Source organism: Megalops cyprinoides, chromosome 21 (assembly GCF_013368585.1).
Source record: "Megalops cyprinoides isolate fMegCyp1 chromosome 21, fMegCyp1.pri, whole genome shotgun sequence".
In the NCBI taxonomy this organism is placed as follows: Eukaryota; Metazoa; Chordata; class Actinopteri; order Elopiformes; family Megalopidae; genus Megalops; species Megalops cyprinoides.
Window position 1 is genome coordinate 15,138,299 of NC_050603.1, and position 12,860 is coordinate 15,151,158.

The following is a 12,860-nucleotide window of genomic DNA, read 5'->3' on the forward strand; positions in this document are numbered from 1 at the left end:
CAATGTTCCATTGTTGGCTAACTAATTATGAAATTTCTAGCTCTCTAACTAAAAATAAATTCCGATTTGTGGCTAACTGTTAGAAAACACTAGCTAGATAACTATCTAATGTTAGCAGTTGCCTTATATTTGTTTCTTCTACATCATGAACTAGGTACAGATATTACTGGAAATATTGACAGTCTCTTTTTGAAATACGAGTACATGAGGAAGTTAAAAAGATTTACTCATGTTTGAGGTGTCACATCCTGTTCAAACTGTGACAGCTTTGCACAATGCAATGCTGAATGCACAATATGAGCACACAGCTGGCTTATTGGGGTAGTGTAGTTCCTGGTGTAAATTGTGACCCCAGGGTGATATCATACTTGTCAGAGCTCGCTTTGTAGATTAAAAAGAGGGCCTTTGTCTGCTTTTCAAAATTGAAAGGAAGACTTCACAAATTATTTTTAAGGATAAGTCTTACTCTTCTGAAATGTTAATTTTATTTTTCTTGAGCAGACTCAGTGGGAGGACCCATGGGTACTATGTGGGTAGATGTGGTAAGTCTGTCCAGAACTACACTAAAATGCTATTTTGTCCTGATGAACAGGTAGTCTGTCAAGTTTCCACCAGCCAGGAGTCATCGGCTTAATGTACCAGACTATTAAGCAGGCCATATCCTTCCTGCTGGAATAAAACAATGGATGTTAAAGTGATTAATGGAGGGTGGATGGGGGGGGGGGTCTCCTCCAGTCTGTTTCCTTAGTTAGGTGTATTGTTTCTCAGAAGATTAACAGTACACAGGTAAACTTATGAAACTTATCACAGCTTTAAACACATCAAGGACAATGTTTGGGATAGAGGAGCGTTTCCCAAACCTCTCCTGGAGGACCCCTTGTCCTGCATGGTTTAGATCTCTCCCTGCTCCAACACGGCTGATTTAAATGATCAGTTTATTATTAAGCAGCTTCAGGAGTTCATAACGAGTTGTTCATTTGAATCAGCTGTGTTGGAGCAGGGAGAGATCTAAAACACGCAGGACAAGGGGTCCTTCAGGAGAGGTTTGGGAAATGCTGGGATAGCGGTTAAGTTATAGGCCTCTGGGATTATATATGTGGGTGTGAATTGTGTGTGGTATGCTGATATTTTACCAGTACATACATTCCTGAATAAATACGTAAAAATATATGGCAATAAGAAACTCATTACTGGTGTGACTAAATGTACAGATTGATCACGCACTCTAGATACACACAGCATACAATATGCCGTTCAGTCAGTTTGTTATACATGTCCAGTACTGAATGGATTAAAAAATAAAAAAAAAACTGCACCAAATTACTAGTTACCAATGATAATATGCAGAATTTTAAGTATTTTAAAGTACCTGACACATGCAACTATGACCACTGCCTGGGTCTGATTTGCAAATATTACTTCCAAAAACGTAATGTCCATACACCCCTGTCTCAAATGTATGTAATATGGTAATAGCAGTGTGTGTGTGTCTGTGTGTGTGTGTGTCTGTTGGAAATGGGTGGGGAGGGTAGAATATGAAAGAGGCTGGGAAAAAAAAGTGGTGATGGTGGATCAGACTTTATTTTATATAAATATATTAGTGTAATGACCTTATACTGCTTTTCCAAATCATGGAAATAGGACCAGATGGCAGCCTAATTTGGACCACATGATCTACAGATCTTGCTAATTCTTGCCCAACTTTTTCTTTTGGTTCTCTACAACTATCCGGCAAATCCGTTTGTGGAAAAAAAAATGTGTGTGTGTGTGTATGTATATATATATATATATATATATATATATATATATATATACATATATACACACACATTATATTCATACTGCAAGTCATATAGCACGCCACAGCAGAGTGGGTTCTCACTGTAGGATGGGCACTACTCCACTGATGAATTGCAGAGTGCCTCCTTCCAACATACTCAACCTCAGTCCCAGGGCATCGAAGTCAATTTGTAACATGAATATGGGTTCCCAGATATCATCACCGGATGACATGGCTGGAATCAAATACCGGCTGTAGAGCTCTGCTTGGACTCAAGGTGAGCGCCTTACCCACCGAGCTCCTGGAGTGCCTCATCTGTGCATATTTTTGAAAAGATTTGTGCGTTCGTACATTTGTGACCATACCTTGGATTTTAAGAGGACAAAAGTAAAGGTAAAACCTTTACCAGAAAACAGGGGGTTTATTTTGTGGTGTAGAACTGGATACTAGCAGACACTATATTACACAATAAGTTGTGCCATATTTCTATATACCAAAATTGTTATTCTGTGTAGAGAAGAAGAAGCAGTTCATAACTGCAGTATAATCCTATAGATGTAATTCGGTTCATTCTGCTAATGAGTGAGTGAGGGTGTGAAGGATTAGCTGCATTGCTTGGTGCTTTGGGATAAGGCTGGTCATCCTTTAAGAGATTAAAGGCAGATCAGACAGCAGTTAATGCTTCAAAGTTAGGAGAGACAGATGTATTTCAATTTGACCAGCATGAAGTAGCTACTGGCCCCATCTATCTTACTGTGAAAATACAGAATTAGTGTAGAGCAGTGTCAGCTAGATGCATGCTTCTTATTTGGTGCTTATTTATAGAAGATGTACACTGATTACTAGGAGTGAAAGGACAATTTCAGTTTTCCACAACAATAATGTACTGTCAGAACACACACATACCAGACTGATGTATGACAAAACCCTGAAAAAAATAATTGAGACTAAAACATTGTAACAAGATCTTTAGTGTTTTTCCACATGTTGGCAGATAAGACCAAAACTGTCTCTGCTGAAGATTGCTTAGTGGGGGGTGTCATGCTGGAATGTCCTGTGAAATCATTCCATTCAGATCAATAGATCTGTCCTAAATACAGATTTAAGAGGACCACATACCATAGAGACTGTGACCTTCTTTTTCAATCCAACAACAATAAGAATTCCTATATAGAGTCCTTAACTTGAAGCAATGGCTTAAGCAATTGCTGCATTTTTTTCTGTTTGTTTGTTTTGGTAGACAATATTCCTGAATTAATTTCATTAATTACGTCATCTACAACGTTCAGTAAGAAATTAAAACAGTAATGCTTGCTTAATACATACATTCAGTTGAACTGTAAATTGTTAATTTGAACCACATACTTCAACATCCATGTCAGAGGTCTTGTTATACGTATCAATTGTGAATTCCATTGCGAGGCATCACATCACTATCCCATTTTCTAGATGTTTTACTTTAGGGTATGTGTTGGTGTGTAACACTTTCTGTTGGTTAAAATGTGTTGCATTTGCGTCTGGGGCCAGGTGCGCACTTGTGGTCTCATCGCTGCTACAACCTTCGTAAGATGTTTAACAAAATGGATGGCACTCTCATTTCTGCAGCAATGATCAAAAAGGTTGTAACCCAAAAACGGGCTGAATTCAGCCCTTTGGTGTTTTGAAATCAATAGGGCTTGCGCTCTGAACTTGATGCGCGTTTATTTATTATTGAACATTACGTGTTGATGTCCTGGCGTAGTAATCCAGGAGAAGAGAAGACTGTTTGAATTTCAACTACTCAAACTTGAACCACATTCGAGACGCGGATTTCGTCTAGCCAGATTATTTATATAAAAGTATATTAAGTTTTGTCTCCTGGGTAGGGCAAAGGATTTCTGAATAAAATGTTCTTTTTGCTCTTATTGTTGCTGCCGTACTTGATGTCGTACATACTCGTACGTGATGTAAGATGTTCATGTTTATATATCTATACAATATATGTCCTGCTAGTCACTCCCTTTGTTGTTCAGTTGTATTTCGAGGGCGGGACTGAAACCGAAATGAACAAGGCGCGGCCATGAACCCCCTTCACACGTGCAGACAAAGAGACCTAACATAACCAAAATATGCCGGTATAAACTTTTTTCAGAGATGGCTTCAGCTTTTGAAAATGCACAGAGATTGTTTTTTTGGGAAAATGCAGCGTGGTTCTCTTTTTTCCTCATTTTAAGAATACCTGGTTGTGGATTTGTTTTTGAAGAAGTTATTCGGAGTTTGTGCGTCAGCTGACAAAGTTGAGCACAAAGCGGAGAGGAGCGTTCCTTTGTTCCGAGGAGTGCTTTGGGATATCATGCATAGACACCCCCAGTTATCTTGTTCCTTAACACTGAAGGCAACTGGACAGACTTCGGAAACTTGCATTCACTTGGTATGTAGCTGTATTTTGTATGACTTTTTGCCATGTCAGCGGTTACAGTGTCAAAAGTTAATTGTTTGGGAAGTAAAATTAGAAAAAAAATAATAATAATACGCGCAGCGACTACGTGAGGACCGCCTGGGCAATAGAAAGATACGTTTTCTGCTGAACCGTTCTGTAAAAAGGTTAGAAAACAAAAATAAAGCAGTTGCACTATATTTAACTTGCATGATACAGAGCTATGCCATCCAGGCATATATGTAACACCTACATTTTGTTTTCCAGTGGATGGTATTCATGCGTAATGGTTGCATTAAAACACGAAAACATTGAACAACTGAAATGTTTATGCTGAAATGAGAAAGGCATAACAGATATTAATTTAAAGCCAAGCAATATGATCGGTCTACTTAGAAGAGTAAAGTAGAGGAGCAACAGGTAGAATCAAAAGTTCGTGTTACCTCTTATTTAACTATTGAAGGCACGTTAATTGCCCTTGAAAACTGAAATACGAATAAATGCTTTTAAGTGAATCTGTGATTTCGCATACAGTTCCCGCAAATTAGTGAAACAGTTATGGAAATCAAAGCTGTTCAAAGTGGATTTAGATTAACCTTCCCATAATAAATATTTTATTCTGAAAACAGCACATTGTTTATTTGCTTAAGTGTAGCATAATCATTCTTTTCTCAGAAACAAGATGTTCTGGTCCTGCTTTTTTTAAACATTTGTCCAACAGTCGTGCAGCCCCAGTGTACTAGCATTTTGTTGAAAAAAAAAAGAAAAAAAAGTTTTGTTTTGTTCTGAAAGATATTGCCTATGCAGATAGAATAGTAATTGTGCTGTAGAAGCGCAAAAGCCACTTGATCAGACAGTATGTTGTAAGCATTTTCATTTTATACTGATTCAAAAGCCTGTAAAATTAAACAAAGAGGTTCATGAATATGGATTTCATACTATGAGCCAACCTTCCAAACGCATGTACTAGTTAAAATGTTACGCTCATTAAATGTTTTGTTTCCATATGCACAATTGAATTGAGATAGCCGATGAATTACAGAAAACATTTGCATAGATGTGCTTTTGTATACAGAGTTCATAAAGGGCGCTTTGACTTGTGGAACGTGCGTCGGTTTTTCGTCTCCCTCGTTTTGCCCAACAGAAGCATCTATTCGACGTTTAATAATGACCGATTGTAACCGTTTTGATTATTCGGCTAAATCAAATATGGAGTTGGGTAGTTTTGAAAGTACGGACGTATGAATGGTTGTTGTCCTTCTTGCTAAAAATCAGGATGAGCCCAAGCATTATTACTTTGTTTTTTGTTAAGAAAGAAAGAAAAGTTTGAGAAAGGCGACCCTTCTAGTCAATTTCACCTGTTGGTCAACTTTGAAAGCAGCCTACCGTTGGAACTTTCTGCTGGGGATTTACTGAGTGCGTCATATCGTTGGAGAACAACATGTTGGTATATTTTCAGTGACATTTGGAATGGGATGCTATCAGCAAAATTTTGGATTTACAGCCATACAGTGGTTTTTATGACAAGACGCCAACAACAAAATGTGGACAAGCCCGCCCAAAAGGCCAGTGAAGGTATGTTATTTTAAATATTCAATACCAAACATACACAAAAGAGCCAGAGGCGCACAACTGTGCAGAAAAATGTGAAGATCGTGAAGATCATTGCTGCAAATGGGAATAAAGAGAGTCAAAATCTCTTTTTTATTTATGGGAGATTACCATGAAAACTATCATATAAACCCCTTCCTCAACATTTTGGAATGAATGTCTGGTTATGCACACCGCGATGGCAGTTTAATGCGTGAGACAGTGCTCTTCAGCAAGCTTGTAGCTGGACAGCGTCTGTGATTTTCAGTTGAGGAGGGAGATGCCTCGGAAAGAGGCAAGCGTTTGACCTTTCTTTCATGCACGCATCAGTCCATACCCGCCAGAATGAATTACACATTAATGGGCATCTTATTGAGGTTTTGCAATGTAGTCGTCCAAACTAAGGGTGTCAGATAGACTGAAGTACAAAACGGTCGCGATGACGCACTGGGACTGATAGGACCTGCTCAGTCACATTACACTGCATCTCTGCGATGATGTCATTGAACGCCAATAAAATCGCGAGCTGAACATACACTACCCCTCCCGGTTGCTCCAAAATCCCTTACACGGACAGAAGCCACTGCATTTAAGACGAGCTGCGAAAACCCTATTCCCCCACAATAACTATATACTTCTCTGCACCGCTTATTATTTTGGTTTAAAAGTGGCACACTCGTGTACCTGGATTTTCGTGGTCACTGCGAGAACTTCTGCGCTCCTCTGATTATGCACAGGACTTCGTTTAACCCCTCGTGGGCACAGATGAACGCCAGCCACAGGACGTGTTCGTCTCACCCATTACATCATCGTTATCTCCGAATGCATTGTCTGTCAATTGGAGACTATTCTCCTCATGCTTGACAATAAATGTGGCTTTGTGAATAACATTAGCGTTATACATGACATTCAAGCATAATTACATTATTTGTTTAGCGGGCGCCGAGGCGGCTTATGTAGATTTCATTAAAAAAAAACCTTAATAAATATTCGTCTGTATGAAACGACGGTAATTCAGTCATTTTGTCACGAATAGATAAGAAGTGCGCCATTCGTAATTTTTGCGGGCCTTGTGTTTTTACAAGCCTGTTGCCAGAACACTGTGCCATAGTGTTACCCTAGCATTATAATGAAAAGAATTTCTTAAAATGTAGCATTCTTATTAGGCAGCCACCTTGGTGTCGCTCATTTCATGAACATCCAGATATTGTACTTGAACTGCACAGATTGCATATTGCATTTAACAAATTGAACATTTTTTTTCTGCACTGATTGTAAAAATTACAGTATAGAAACAGGAAATTCGACTTTTAAACACAATTTGAGGTTCAATAGTGATTTGAAATGAGAAATGAAGCTTGTTAATATGTGAATGTACTTTTCTGTATGCAGATTTAGTATTTATTTTTGCATTTCATGCACTCAGTCATCATGTTCTACTTATACTATATTTTGACTGTTATAGCAAAAGCTAAGAAAGCAAATAACACATTGTTTTGGTAATCAATACAAAGAAGGATGTGCAGTGGACAATTCTGCAACTGATTGCTTTTAAATGTGGCATTTGGAAAAAAAAAATCTTGAAGCCTGCCGATTTATCCTTAACACTGCCTAAGGCCCTTGATTTGATTTTGGCCTCATGTGTGCACATTATCCTCATCTTTCTTCAGAATGTCCAATGGAGATGGATGTTTTCATGCCATGTGTTTTGCAATATGCAATTTTATAGCTTTTGCTCTCATTGGCATTATTAGGATGCCTTGTTATTTTCATTGCATCTCAGATCAGAATTGTTGTTGGAATACATTACAAATCAGACCAGCATTGCCAATTGCTGTGACAGCCTACCTTCCAGATGACTGCTTTTGGCCAGACTCGGGGAGGAGGAGGGATACCAAGCTTAGTTGGACATCCCTGTGTCTGCAGCACTGAGATAAGTAAATTGTAAGCCTGTGTGCTAAGACTTACCCACATAGAGAAGCAGGAATAAATTATATCTTTATGACTTTGCACCAGGAGTGCTTTTAAGAAGCTATAATTTTTTCTATTTTTTATACCTTTCTCTGGGATTTTATATTTAGTCAGGCTATCTTGAGAAGAAATCCATTTTCTTATTTCCATTTGACTGCTGTCCAGCAGATATGTTAATTTAAGCATTTCATCATTTCCCCGTCTCTCTCGTTTTTTTTTCCCTCTCCAAATTTAATTTGTCCCAATGTCCTCACGGGGCTGCTAATGGGTTTAGTGGCGTGTTTGTTAGGAAATCTGTCAAGATCATAAAGATGCCTTGCTCAGGCTCTAAAATGCTAGTAATCCACGCGAATGCCAAGGTTTATCGATGTAAATCTGCTATTGTCTGGCTGTTTGGTGATTATGACCCGACTGACTGGCTGGCTGGTTTTATCGGTCTTTACTGCCACATCGCAATTCTGAACTGTCCTGTTCTGTGTGATTGGAGAACAAACGTCCTACTGACAGTGCATACAGGCTAAAATAAGTTTTACTCCATTGTAGATTAAACATATGGCACATGAAGATTTATCTGACATCCCCAAACAGGCTGATACAGACTGTTTGTTAAATGGTTGAATGGTTTTTGGAATAAAATGTGAACTATTTTCTTGAATGCTTCCTACACCAAAAAAAACAACTTTTAAATGCATCAGGACATAATGAAACAGTTATTCAAAATTTAGGAGTCTGAATGCTATAGAAGAACATCAAAGGTGTTACATAGTTGTAAACAGAGTGGATCTTGCCAAATGTTGATGGTTTGATTCCCAGACGGAGTACAGCTTTTGTGCGCTTGAACAAGACACACAAATTGCCTCAGTAAATATCCAGCTGTATACATGGCTAACATGCAAGTCACTCTGGATAACAGTGACTGATAAGCAAAAGGTATTATAATGTCATGTACAGCCTTCTTTAGACAGCAAGCATGCATACACATACATTCAGAAAATCCACTGCAAAAATACTATATGAAAGTAGATAAGTAGACAATAACACATATATAAATAGAAGTAATAAGTGTATGCCATGACATGGCAAATGACATTAAAATGCTATTTCTGTTAGCATTATTGTGTGGCTACATGTGACTTTCAGTAGAAGGATGCCATTGAGATTGTCAAAATGCTGAGAAGTTTAAAAAATATAATAAAATGTAATTAAATATATTTAAATATAAATATACTTCCTCGTTTCATAAGGATGAACAGATAAATCCATGTTCACATGTACAGTGTCTGGGTTATTACTAAAACTGTACAATATGTGCACTTAATAATAATAATAATAATAATAATAATAAATTATTTTTTAGAGAAGGAACAATGAACAGAAACAATACATATGCACAGAGAGTAAATCTGTTTTTTGGATAGAGATAAAAGATCTTCTAAATTTTAAAGTTTTTTTCCCCAGATTGGTCTCTTTTTACAGCTGTTTACATCACCCTTTGCTTACACTGACCCGAGGATGATAATTGGATGGTATCATGCCATGCGGAGTGATCACTCGCTGATAGCTCATGTCCTTAAGGGATATCTGTTAAACCTAGCCTTAAACTTCTCACATTTGGTGCTTTATCTGCGGTGTCTAGCTGTCAGGACTTCTTGCCTACACAGGTCTGCTTTTTTTGCTGTTCACCCCAAATGAACTAAACTGTGTAAGTAATTCCTTGTGTGATACTGCAGTGAGCTTGTTCCATATAACTTGGCAGTGGTAGAAAGGGACAGGTCTTATCATCACTTCCTCTAAGTAATAACACCTGGTGCAAAGCACTGAAGACTACATCACAGTCTTGATGCTTACCCAGCCTGCCCAGTGGCTTACATTCTCCTTACCTGGCAGCATGATTTAGTAATGTAAAGTAATTCTAGTGCAATGTAACTTCACACCAGGTTTATCCTCATGTATAGGTTGTGTGCTGGTACTGAATTTTAGAGATGGAGGGAACATGTCTACACCATCCTATTATGATTCAAATGGTGTATTGGAAGTATGTGGTAATGGGGAAGGAACTGGGCTTATAACTTAGAGGTTGCCAGTTTGATTCCCAGTGGGGCTCTGCTTCATTAGGGAAATATGTCCAGCTATATAAACACATAATTTATAAAATGTGAGCTTTGTAAGTCATCCTATAAAATGTGTTTGGTATACTACACACTACTACTACTACTACTACTACTACTAATAATAATAATAATAATAATAATAGCTTGATAGCACTGTTTCATCACAGGTTAAATTTTTGCAGTCAGATGAAACATAAATTAATTGAAATCAATATGTTGACTGATAATTCTTATTATTACTCTCATCCCTCCCAGACATTTTTAGTGGAACTTGAAAGCTGATAGAAACCAACAGGCTTTCTGAACCTGGAAATTTCTCACACCAGTGATCTCTTGTTTCTTTTGTTTTTTTTCAAAATTATCTGTGGTTAAATTGATCCGAATGAAAGCTGAGCTATAGCGGAAGGCCGTAATGCCGTAGTGTGCCCAAAGAAACAAATAACTCATTTTGAAAACTGCATCATACTCAAGCCAACAAATGAAGGCCATAACAATTTATGGATTTGAATAACAGTTCACAAGGCCTCGTCTCTTCCGCCACCGGAGAAAACTAGTTATGTTGATGTCTTCATGTAGATTTTAATAACTTGAATGTGTCCCTGGTGTCTGCTTCCCTTGCGCTGCCCTTGTAATACCACTGTTTGGAATGTCCAGCATGTGTGGAATGTCTAGTATTCCAACTGACAGGGTCAGCTCTGTTGAGGCTACATAATTGTCATGAAATGTCTGAATTAATTTAATGATATGATACCAAGTCACATGTTTGATATAACTTTGTACTTTATAAGACAGTGAGCTCAAATGAATCTCTGATTTGTTATTTTGGTCAGTTCATTGAAAATATATATTCACACCACTATTATAGTAAGGAGGTAATATATTGCAGCAAATATTATAGTACATATATTACAGTATAGGAGGGTAGTTTTAGGGGGGAACTGGACTGGGCTGATTTCTTGAGAAATTTCTTGAGAAACACCTACAGGTCAGAAATTAGGTCAACTGTAAAACATGAGGTAGCATGTGAGGTTGTGTGGGGAGGGTTGAAGCTGCTTGATATGAGACCAGCCCTGATCAGAGATCTCGATGCAGGAGGTTTGTGGTCGAGGCGGGAGGGGGTTGGGGAGGGAGCGAGAACTGAGAGCTCTTCCAAGCGGGGAGCGCACTGTGGTGTGACCGCAATCAAGGAGATTCTCCCCCAGTAAAACCCAAATTTCCCACAGAGGGCCCTTTTGAAGTCTCTGTGCACTCATCACATGCCAGTGTGAGGCCGTGGTAAAACTGTGGGTTGGAGCACCGTGACTAACTACAGCTCCCTACAACACCCACCCCTTCCCCACCTACACCCTGTTTTCTGCACCTCCATCAAGGAGTTCCTAGCCCCATCCCCCAGCTGTGCAATGCGTTCAGGAAGGAGTCAGTCCAGTAAACGTCTTGCGTGCGCTGTGCATGCTCTCCGAAAGAATTAATGCACAGGCCCTATGGAGGAGTTAATGTATTAGCGCCGTCTCTGTGGCTCTTTATAGCAGGAAATAATATCACAATATAAAGCTGCCTCTGAGGGGCTGTCACAGACAGTAGAACAATTAAAAACAATAAATTATGTATCACAGAGGGGTGATGATGACGGACGGGTGTAATAAAGGTCATCGTGAGGGAAAGATTCTCTCATCCTCGTGTCCCTGAAGGAAGCGCAAGCAGCTTCAGCTTTTTTATGTCTTTGGGGTATTCCAACTGATATCCCGTAGGCCTAGTTTTTTTCCTTTAATTAGATTCTTGTAAATTAAGTAATTTGACTGTACAGGAGAAAGACGCTTAACATGTTTGGGATATGGCAATAGGTGAAAGTCCTGGCAGTCATTTACATTCATTTTGCTTCTGTACCTCCCTCCCTAGCCAGTAATGAGACAAATCTTTGCACAAGCATCAGTGCAGGTCACTCACAGTGTTTGAAATACTTCAGTTAGGGGGTCAACACAGAAACAAAATCTGGTGTCTATGTGAATGTCTTTTTCAACCAACAGTCTGGCTACATTATCAGACACCTTTAACAATATTATCAATGCAGTAATATTAAGTATTAGTAAATATTAACTTAAGTATTTTAACTGGAGAGCTTGAGGTAACATTTTTTGCTCAAGGATATAGCGGTTTCTCTGCTTCAAGCCCACAGCTCTCAGGTCTGCTGTTCAGCAATAGAGCCTCTGTTCTGCAGTGTTGCCCTTTACAGATGCAGTACTTACTATTTTCAATGCTTCTGTGCCTTGCCTATGTGAAATTATACACAGTAAAACCTGCTTGTTCAGCACTCCTTTTTTCTGCCCAGGGGTTACTAATGTGACTCAAGTCTGCCCCCAGTGGAGAACAAAAGAACTCCTATTTGTACGTGAAGAGTCAGTCTCTGAAGTGTTAACACTCGTGTTTTCGAGGCCTAATAATTAAATTTAAATTTACAAAGCAATGTAATTTTTTTCTGCATGCCTGTTTACTGTTTTTTTTTTTTGGGGGGGGGGGGGGGGGGCATAACAATACTGAATGTGTAGAATTTAGTTTTACAATTCAAATTGATATAACATATACAGTGTAATGTAATATGTACAGTGTACATATTACATAAAACCAAAAGGTTAGTTGGCATATATGAATTTATCCCAAAACAAATAATTTCGACAATGTCTATAGAATATTTTCAGAACAATGAAGGCCTGTAAATTGAGTGGAAGGAATATTTTAAAATTCTGATGGCTGGCAAACCATGGCTCCCAGGCTGCCTTCTCCATTTAAAACAAGTACTGACAAAGACCGCTTGAGGATTTGTTGTGAGGAAATACAGGGACTACTAATGAGAAATCCCAGACAGATGAATGTAATTGTCAGAAAATATTTCATATGACATGGCAGGACACTGAAGGATTTTGAAGTTAATGTTGATCGATGTCATCATTACCTACATCCCCGTGTGTGCATGTCCGTGCGTGACCACCATACACGT

The 12,860-nt window shown here is 38.6% G+C and overlaps 1 long non-coding RNA gene across 1 annotated transcript in view; it reads left to right on the plus strand.

The window, feature by feature from the left end:
- The first annotated feature begins 3,959 nt into the window (after positions 1-3,959).
- The window catches only part of LOC118768911, a 48,081-nt gene continuing 39,180 nt past the window's right edge, over positions 3,960-12,860 (plus strand). Inside the window, exons 1-2 of the long non-coding RNA XR_005004464.1 lie at positions 3,960-4,190; positions 5,656-5,771. This is a non-coding gene — a long non-coding RNA (uncharacterized LOC118768911). The remainder of the gene's footprint in view (positions 4,191-5,655; positions 5,772-12,860) is intronic.